Source organism: Geotrypetes seraphini, chromosome 4, assembly GCF_902459505.1.
Source record: "Geotrypetes seraphini chromosome 4, aGeoSer1.1, whole genome shotgun sequence".
Taxonomy (NCBI): Eukaryota; Metazoa; Chordata; class Amphibia; order Gymnophiona; family Dermophiidae; genus Geotrypetes; species Geotrypetes seraphini.
Genome location: NC_047087.1, coordinates 56749026 through 56757318, shown reverse-complemented (window position 1 = coordinate 56757318; position 8293 = coordinate 56749026). Strand labels below are relative to the sequence as shown.

The following is an 8293-nucleotide window of genomic DNA, read 5'->3' as shown; positions in this document are numbered from 1 at the left end:
ATAAATGAAGCATCTAATGTAATAACTCAAGAATAAATTAATCATAATTATAAAAAAACTCAGTGGCACTGAATTTTTTGTTTACTCGTATTTCTATAAGACTGCATCTCTTAAAAATAAAAGCATATTTTTGCAGGATTTTAACTATACGATTTAAAGTTTTTAGTTACAAAGATCATTGAGTTTTTGCTCATTTTAGATCAGCCGTACATATATTTACCCCACCTCACCCCCACTTTTATGAAGCTGCATTAGGCTTTTGATCAACAGCTTCATAAAAGGGGGGCCTTAGTTAGAGTTTTTATGATATTTCTACTGCATTTTTTTTGTATTTCTATTTATGCTATTGCCTCTTGTTGCTAATTCTTTTAGTTTTCATGATATTCTTTACCCATGGTGTAGTAAAGGGAAGAGGACTACCCTGGGTGCTGTCTTTGTGGAGGGGGCGCTGGTGCCTCTCCTCTTCCACTTGCTGCTTGCGCCAACCCCAGTTCCCTACTGATGTCACTTTCTGGTTGCGGGATCAGGATGTGATGTCAGAAGGGTGCTGAGGCCAGCATGAGCAACAGGCAGAAGTAGCTGCTTGCACCGGCAAACATTTCAAAAGATATGCAGAGGCAGGGAGGAAGGGCTCAGGTGGTGGGGAAGAATGTGTATGTGTGTGTGTGTGTGGGGGGGGGCTATGACATGGTGATGCCTAGTGTTACCGCCTTGGGCACTAACCTCCTTCGCTAAGCCACTGATCTTTACTTTGATTTGAATATTCATTTCCTGTATTATACTTTTGGTTTTGGTTTTGCCTGGTACCTCTTAAACAGTATACAGTATTCTAGTCTTAAATGTGAGCAATGACCATCAATATTTGGACAATAAAGCCCATAGTCTACAAACAGTGCCTTAGGTTAGTCACCTAACTTAAGCGCAAAACTCTATTAAAATAAATAAAAGCAGATAAGAAAAAAATGTAGGCACCTACCATGCCAAAAAAAAGGTGCTTGCATCATGACTATGGAGGTGCTTTACAGTGCCTAATGCCATCGTAGGCATGGCTAATACGGAAATGGCATTAGGCATCATATAGCACCACTGTAGCCATGATACACGTGAAAGGTAAGCGTTGGAAATGCAGGCCTTGAAAACCCTGGCCTACATTTCTGGTGCCTTTCTTAAGGCCGCAATTCTACAAGCGGTGCGTGATTGACACACGATCGACAGCTGTTTTTTAGGTGGCCACCGATATTGGTGCCAATTGTAAAATCGGACCCTAGGGGCCTGATTCTGTAAATGTCATCTAACGGTGCCTACCTTGTAGATGCTGGTTGGCACTGTGATTAATCAACCACACAGTACCATTTACAGAATCATGCTTAGCGGACTTGGGTGTTGCTAGGCATCCTAGAAATAGGTGCTGGTAAATTAGGCCAATCTTTACCTGGCCTAATTTCCTGGCACCTATCTCAGATGCCTAATGATGCCTAAGTCAATCACACCTACTCTCTGCCCTTAACCATGCCTACTTTTCAGGTAGTCGTCATTAGACTTCAGAGGACACCTCAACTTAGGTGTGCCAGGTGCTGCACAGTATTCTATGTACAACCCAAATGAATGATTAATTGATTTTTTTATGGGTTTTAATGGCATAGGCAATTACCATGTTGTTTAACCCATTAAAAAACAATTAACTTAGGTGGAGATGTAACCCCCTCTTTTATCAAGCTGCGCTAGAGGTTTTTAGCATGGGCTGGAAAGGTAAGTGCTCCATGCTTGTAGAATTCCTATGAGGTTTGAGGAAAACGAGAGAGAGCGCAGTCAGGAGTCACTGCCATTTTGTGACGGAGACTGTGAAAGAACAGAGAGGACACACATTTTTTTTCTATATAATTGGAAAAACAAAAGGCGACATTGTGGCCATGAGCAGAAGCGAGCGAGAGACATTAATCTAGTAGCTGAACCCAAATTGAATTGCGGCAAGGCAGAAGTTAAGAGGTCTGCAGCAGATATGTAAAGTTCTTCTTTTTGATCTGGACTATGATTTTCAACGGGATTATTATGAAAGGATGTGCATCTACCCAGCAGCACATGTGCCTCCACCTCCTCCTATTGCATGAGCTGTAGTGCCTTCAAAGCACCAGTGAGTGTTGGGGAACACCTCCTGTCGGGGCAAGTGCAGTTTCAACTCTAAGAGCAGCCAGAGATGGTCCTCCTCAAAGTCTAGGAAGTTGAAAGGTGATGACCTGCAGACCATCTAAAAGGAGATGAGCCAAATCAAGCAGAAAGTGGATTCTCTATTGGAGAGCTTAGAGAGGATCGACAGGGAGCAGAGCAAACAATCAGAGATGAAGACAGATGATGAGCAGTCAGGAAAGAAGAAGGAGACATATGAAGATGTAGTCTGAGGAGGGTGTGGACTCTAGTGAGCAGGGAGACTTGATGGATAATGATGAGGAGCAGGGTGTGGAAACGCTATAGGCCAGAAAGGACGATAAGAAAGCGGAGGAAGGCGAGGACGACGGGGACAGCGCCAATGGAGAAGACGGCTGTTAGGAGCTTTGTTGGAGTTCAGCGGCCCCTTTCCTCTCTTCCCTTCCCAGAGCACCCCAAGAGATCATCTGGCAACAGTCCTCCTTGCTATTCTCCTTCCCTTTCCACGTCTCGTGTGCTCGTTGCCCCATGTCAGCTAGTGCCTTTCTTTCAATAATTTGTTTGTCTTAGCTATTTCTGATTCTAGTGGGGCATGGACTCTGGATTGTATGGAGCATTTGTTGGGAACGACTCTTGCTAATCCTTTTTCTAGCAATGGCATTATTCCTATTCTGCTTTACTTCTGGTTCTTTTGGAGGGTTGTGACATTTGTTCAGCAAAGGGTGAGGATTTCATACTGCCAATGAGACAGGATCTGTTGTCTGCTGTCTGTGTTTTCCCTAATGCCCCCCCTCCCTTTTATCTGGTCCTCTATGTTTCCTTCATAGAGTGTGTAAGGAGGATTGGGACATGGTTGCTATTGAGTGGTTGCGTAGATAGGTTAATACCTAGCTTTTGGAATTATGTGAAAGCTGTTTTCCCTGGACATTATTGTCCTTATGCTGTCTACCTTTCAGGCATAGGTTTGGTCAATTTTATTTGGGTACTCTCAAGGATTTGTTGGAGAATTGTTTTAAAGCTTTTGGCCGCAGCTTATGTGGTGGGTGACAAGCTCGAGGCTGTCATTGCTTGTGGCAGAAAATGAGATTGGCTCAGTTGGATCTAGGAGATGAACAGTTACATAAGAACATAAGAGCTGCCATCTCCGGATCAGACCTTAGGTCCATCAAGTCCGGCGATCTGTACCCTGGCATAATTTTAGTCACCCGTATCACTCTATGCCTCTCATAAGGAGATGTGTATCTAGATTACCCTTACCTGTATTACTCTATGCCTCTCATAAGGAGATGTGCATCTAGTTTACCCTTAAATACTAGAATGGTGGATTCCGCAGTAACCTCCTCTGGGAGTGCATTCCAGGTGTCCACCACTCGCTGCGTGAAACTGAACTTCCTGATATTTGTCCTGGACTTGTCCCCCCTCAGCTTCAGTCCATGCCCTCTTGTCCGTATCACATTGGACATTGTAAATAACTGTTTTTCCTGCTCTAATTTGTCAATTCCTTTCAAAATTTTGAAAGTCTCGATCAGATCCCCTTGTAGTCTCCTCTTCCCAAGGGAGAACAACCCCAGTCTCTTAAGTCGTTCCTCGTAATCCAGTTTCTCCATACCTTTCACTAGCTTCGTTGCTCATCTCTGCACCCTCTCCAGCAGTTTTATATCTTTCTTTAGGTATGGAGACCAATGTTGGACACAGTATTCCAAGTTATTACTTTCTCCGATCTACTCGTGATTCCCTTCTTTATCATGCCTAGCATTCTATTTGCTTTCTTCGCCGCTGCTGCACATTGCGCTGATGGTTTCAGTGTCCTATCAGTACACCCAGGTCCTTTTCTTGTTTGGTCTTTCCCAGAGTTGCACCTGACATTCTGTACTTGTGTTCCTTGTTCTTTCTGCCTAAATGCATCACTTTGCACTTTTCCAGATTAAACTTCATCTGCCATTTCTCTGCCCATGTCTCCAATCGACACAAGTCGCTCTGGAGTTCCTTGCTATACTTCTGCGATCTGTTTGCTTGGCATAGCTTTGTGTCGTCTGCAAACTTGATGATCTCACTGGATGTTCCTTCTTCTAGGTCATTGACGAAAATATTACATAGGATGGGCCCAAGCACCGAGCCCTGGGGCACACCGCTAGTCACTTTCTCCCAGTCCGAGAACTTCCCATTTATGCCCACTCTCTGCCTTCTGTTTTCCAGCCACTTGCCTATTCATCTTAGTATGTCTCCCTCTATTCCATGGCCTTGTAGTTTCCTGAGAAGTCTTACATGTGGAACCTTGTTGAACGCTTTCTGGAAGTCCAAGTATATAATATCCACCGGTTCTCCACTATCTATTTGTCTGTTCACTGTCTCAAAAAATTGAAGTAAATTTGTCAAACATGATTTCCCTTTCCTGAATCCATGTTGACTGGGTCCTACCAGGTGACTCTGCTGCGAGGGGAAGCATGGCTTGGCATCACCATGGGTCATTTTGGGGAGAGCGGAAGCATGACCTGGCATCACCGTTATTCATGTTTGAGGGAATGTTATGAGTTTAAAGACTTAACGGGAGCTAGTATTGACACCAAATAGCTTCTTTGGGGTGTGGGAAATATGCATTGGGGGTTTGTCAGTTTTGGACACAGATTGTATTGTAAATGGAGATAATATTAAGATAGATAATAAAGCTGCAGCCAAATATTTATTCCAATCAATTTGAGTTGTATGATTATTGATTGATAGTGTTTAGCTTTTAGTTGCAGGTGACGGAGTGTGAACGCTAATGTTATATACTTTAAGTTGCCTTTTAATATTCATCAATGATTTCTCTTTATGTAGCACTACTGGAAATATGTTCCATAATGTTGACGCTAAGTAGAAAAATGCAGTCCCTTGTAGATGCAAGATGTGCTCTAGAAATATGAGGCATAATCGTTCTATTGTCATTTGATGATCGGAGCAATCTACTAGGGATATACATCACCAACAAAGAGGTATGAAGTCTCCAATTCAAAGCTCTATGAGCAAACACAAGTATTTTCAAAATTTATCCTATATCTTACAGAAAGCCAATGAAATCTTAAAACAATGGAGTTACATGCTCCCTGAAATGAATTCTATCCAATAAATGAATTACAACATTTTGAAAGATTTTTGGGTGCTTTAACTTCCCAAATGGTAAACCTGCATACACCAGATTTAGATCATTTAGATAACAAAAGTGCATGTAGGAGAATATGAAGAGCATCAGTCCTAATCAGCTTAAAACCCTCAAACCCTTTTTCACTACAGCTGCAATTTGTTCCTCAAATGTCAACTGAAAATTAATTAACCCCTACCCCCCTTTTATGAAGCCGTGTTAGGGTTTTTATCACAGGAATTCTATGAGTTCTGGAGCTTTTACTACCATGGCCTGTGATAAAAATAAACTCTAATGTGGCTTCATAAAAGTATGTGTTTGGTGGAGGGAGGGGGGAGAGAGTGTAGGGGTAAAATATTTGAAACTCTCTACTAAATTTATATTATGATGATCCAATATCGGATTACACTGAGATCTAGCTAAACCCCCTGTAATACAGCAGGCAATTGTCTTGGAGATATTTAATACCAGCTGGTTATTCCTTAGCCATCCAGCAATTTTGTCCAAACAATTGCCCATACAGTCAATGTTTCTTGACAATTTTGCTGAAATTTTGAAGGGCTGAAAAGTAAAGCAAGGTAGGAGAAGAGGAGAAGGAGGAGAAGAAAAGTTACATAGCAGAGGAGAAAAGAAGGAAAGAAAGGTGGAGACCAGAGAGATGAAGAAGGAAAGAAAGGTAGAGCAGAGTGAAGGTAGATGACAACATTGAATCATTGCATATGCAAGTGACATCATAGGCAATGCCATGACATCTGTATCCAGACTCTGAATTCTTAATAGTTTTTACAATGCTAAAGAAAAGGGCAAATCAATTCCTTTTGAGGAAGAGTCCAGCAAGGGTCAACATAGCAAGGGGAAAGACTGTAGGAAATATCCACAGCTATTGCCTGATTTGACGTGTAACTGCAAACCACTGCACAAAATGGTTCAAGACTGCAGATGATTATGTCAGCAGACAGTTTATCTAATATGCTGGCGCATTCAGCCAAGATTACTTAATAGTTCTCTGAATTATTTCAAGGCCCGCCAATCAATTCTCTGTTGCATTGAGGTCAATGCTGCTGTTGCATTGAGGTCAATGATGTAATTACAGATTGCCCCTAGCTTTTAACTTAATTCTCCAAGCTTCTAAAGTTCATGCTAGAATTTGAAAATAAACTTCCTCATTCAACTCAGTTTAACATGTCAGTTACTTGAAAAAAGGCAAAATTTGCTACATTTGCATTCCAAATAAACTGATTTATAAACCACCAAGTGCTCTTTTTTTATGTGTATTTTCATATTTTTATGACATATATTTGGAAACTTAGGGCTCCTTTTACAAAGGCACGTTAGGGCCTTAACGCGCGGAATAGCGCACTCTAAAATGCCACGCGCGCTAGCCGCTACCACCTCCTCTTGAGCAGGAGGTATTTTTTCGGCTACCACATGCTATAGCGCACGCTAGTCCGGAGTGTGCGCTAAAAATGCTAGTGCACCTTCATAAAAGGAGCCCTTAATAATCAGCAAATTACTATCATTCCTTTGCCACTTAACATTCCATCATTATAACTGAAAAACAATTCATCCTATATACAAATTTTCATAATTTTTTGATAGAATGGAAAGACATCATTTTTATATACTAATAAAACATGTTGTAAGCCAACAGTCAATTTATTTTCATAGGACAGAATCACTTTGAGCGGAAGAAATTATTATGATGGAAAATAAATAAAAGATGAAATTTTTCTAATAAAATATGATCACTTTAATGAGTTGGGTACAATGGAAAAGAGAAACCAAAAGACACTGTGGAGTGACGATGTTCCTGAAATGGACTTTATTTAAAATTTAAAAGTTCCAAAAGTCAACGTGAACAATCCACATAAAAGTAAACTAATCCACATAAAAACCTTAAGGATCTAGTCTGATGAGAGCGTAGGACCCAACATGGTTCTTTTCTAAAAAAGCTGCTCCACATATTTTTAATTCAAAATTTAAAATTAAAAGAAAAGAAAAATTATCTAGAGCCCGAGTTGAGTATTGCTGCTATCTAGATCAGTGGTTCCCAACCCTGTCCTGGAGGACCATCAGGCCAATCAGGTTTTCAGGCTAGCCCTAATGAATATGCATGGAGTAGATTTGCATGCATCTCACTTCCATTATATGCAAATCTCTCTCATGCATATTCATTAGGGCTAGCCTGAAAACCCAATTGGCCTGGTGATCCTCCAGGACAGGGTTAGGAACCACTGATCTAGATATTACTGCCAGCTACCACTCTATATGAATATTCAGTGCTGCTCTCTATTTAGATAGCATTGAATATCTGGATTTTATTTTTTAACACTTGTGACTGTCATTTAAAAATAAATGCTGGCTATGGTGGCTGAATATATACATTTTCATGAATTTCTATTTATGTATATTCAGCAGAACTTACTACTGAATATGCAGCTAATTTCAAACATCTAATTTGGACATTTCAAATTATGGGCCCCTTTTACAAAGTTGCAATAGCGAGTTCCAGTGCGGCAAATATGACACAGTCTCTAGGAACTTGGACAGGATGCATTGCATTTGCTATGCGGGAATCACTAACATGGCTTTGTAAAAGGGGCCCTATGTGACAGACATTTCAATAGTCGGAGTAAAAATTTGGAATGCCTTACCGGGGCAAATAAGCTTATGGGCCGGTAGAGCAATTTTATAAAAATTATTAGACATTTATGTGAGAGAGCGAGGAGTTGAGTAGGGCAAATATTAAGCTATATTTTTATATATATATAATGTATTTTTAAAGGGTTACATATGTTGTTGGGAAACGGCCTAAGTTTTTAGGCAGGGTATAATGTTTTAAATAAATAATAAATATATTAGAGAATGACACAGGAACACATTTCCCCCCTCCCCACAGGAACTCAATTTCTCTGTCCCATCCCCATGAGTTTTGTCACATTCCTTATCCCTGCCCCATTCCTGAAAGCTCTATCTTAACCGCACAAGCCTCAAACATTTATGATTTTAAATTGTTTGAAGCTTGTGCAGACG

At 40.7% G+C, this 8293-nt stretch overlaps 1 pseudogene; it reads left to right on the top strand.

Annotated features, from left to right (window-relative positions):
* The first annotated feature begins 1777 nt into the window (after positions 1-1777).
* Positions 1778-2544, top strand: LOC117359679 (annotated as a pseudogene).
* Positions 2545-8293: the final 5749 nt, after the last annotated feature.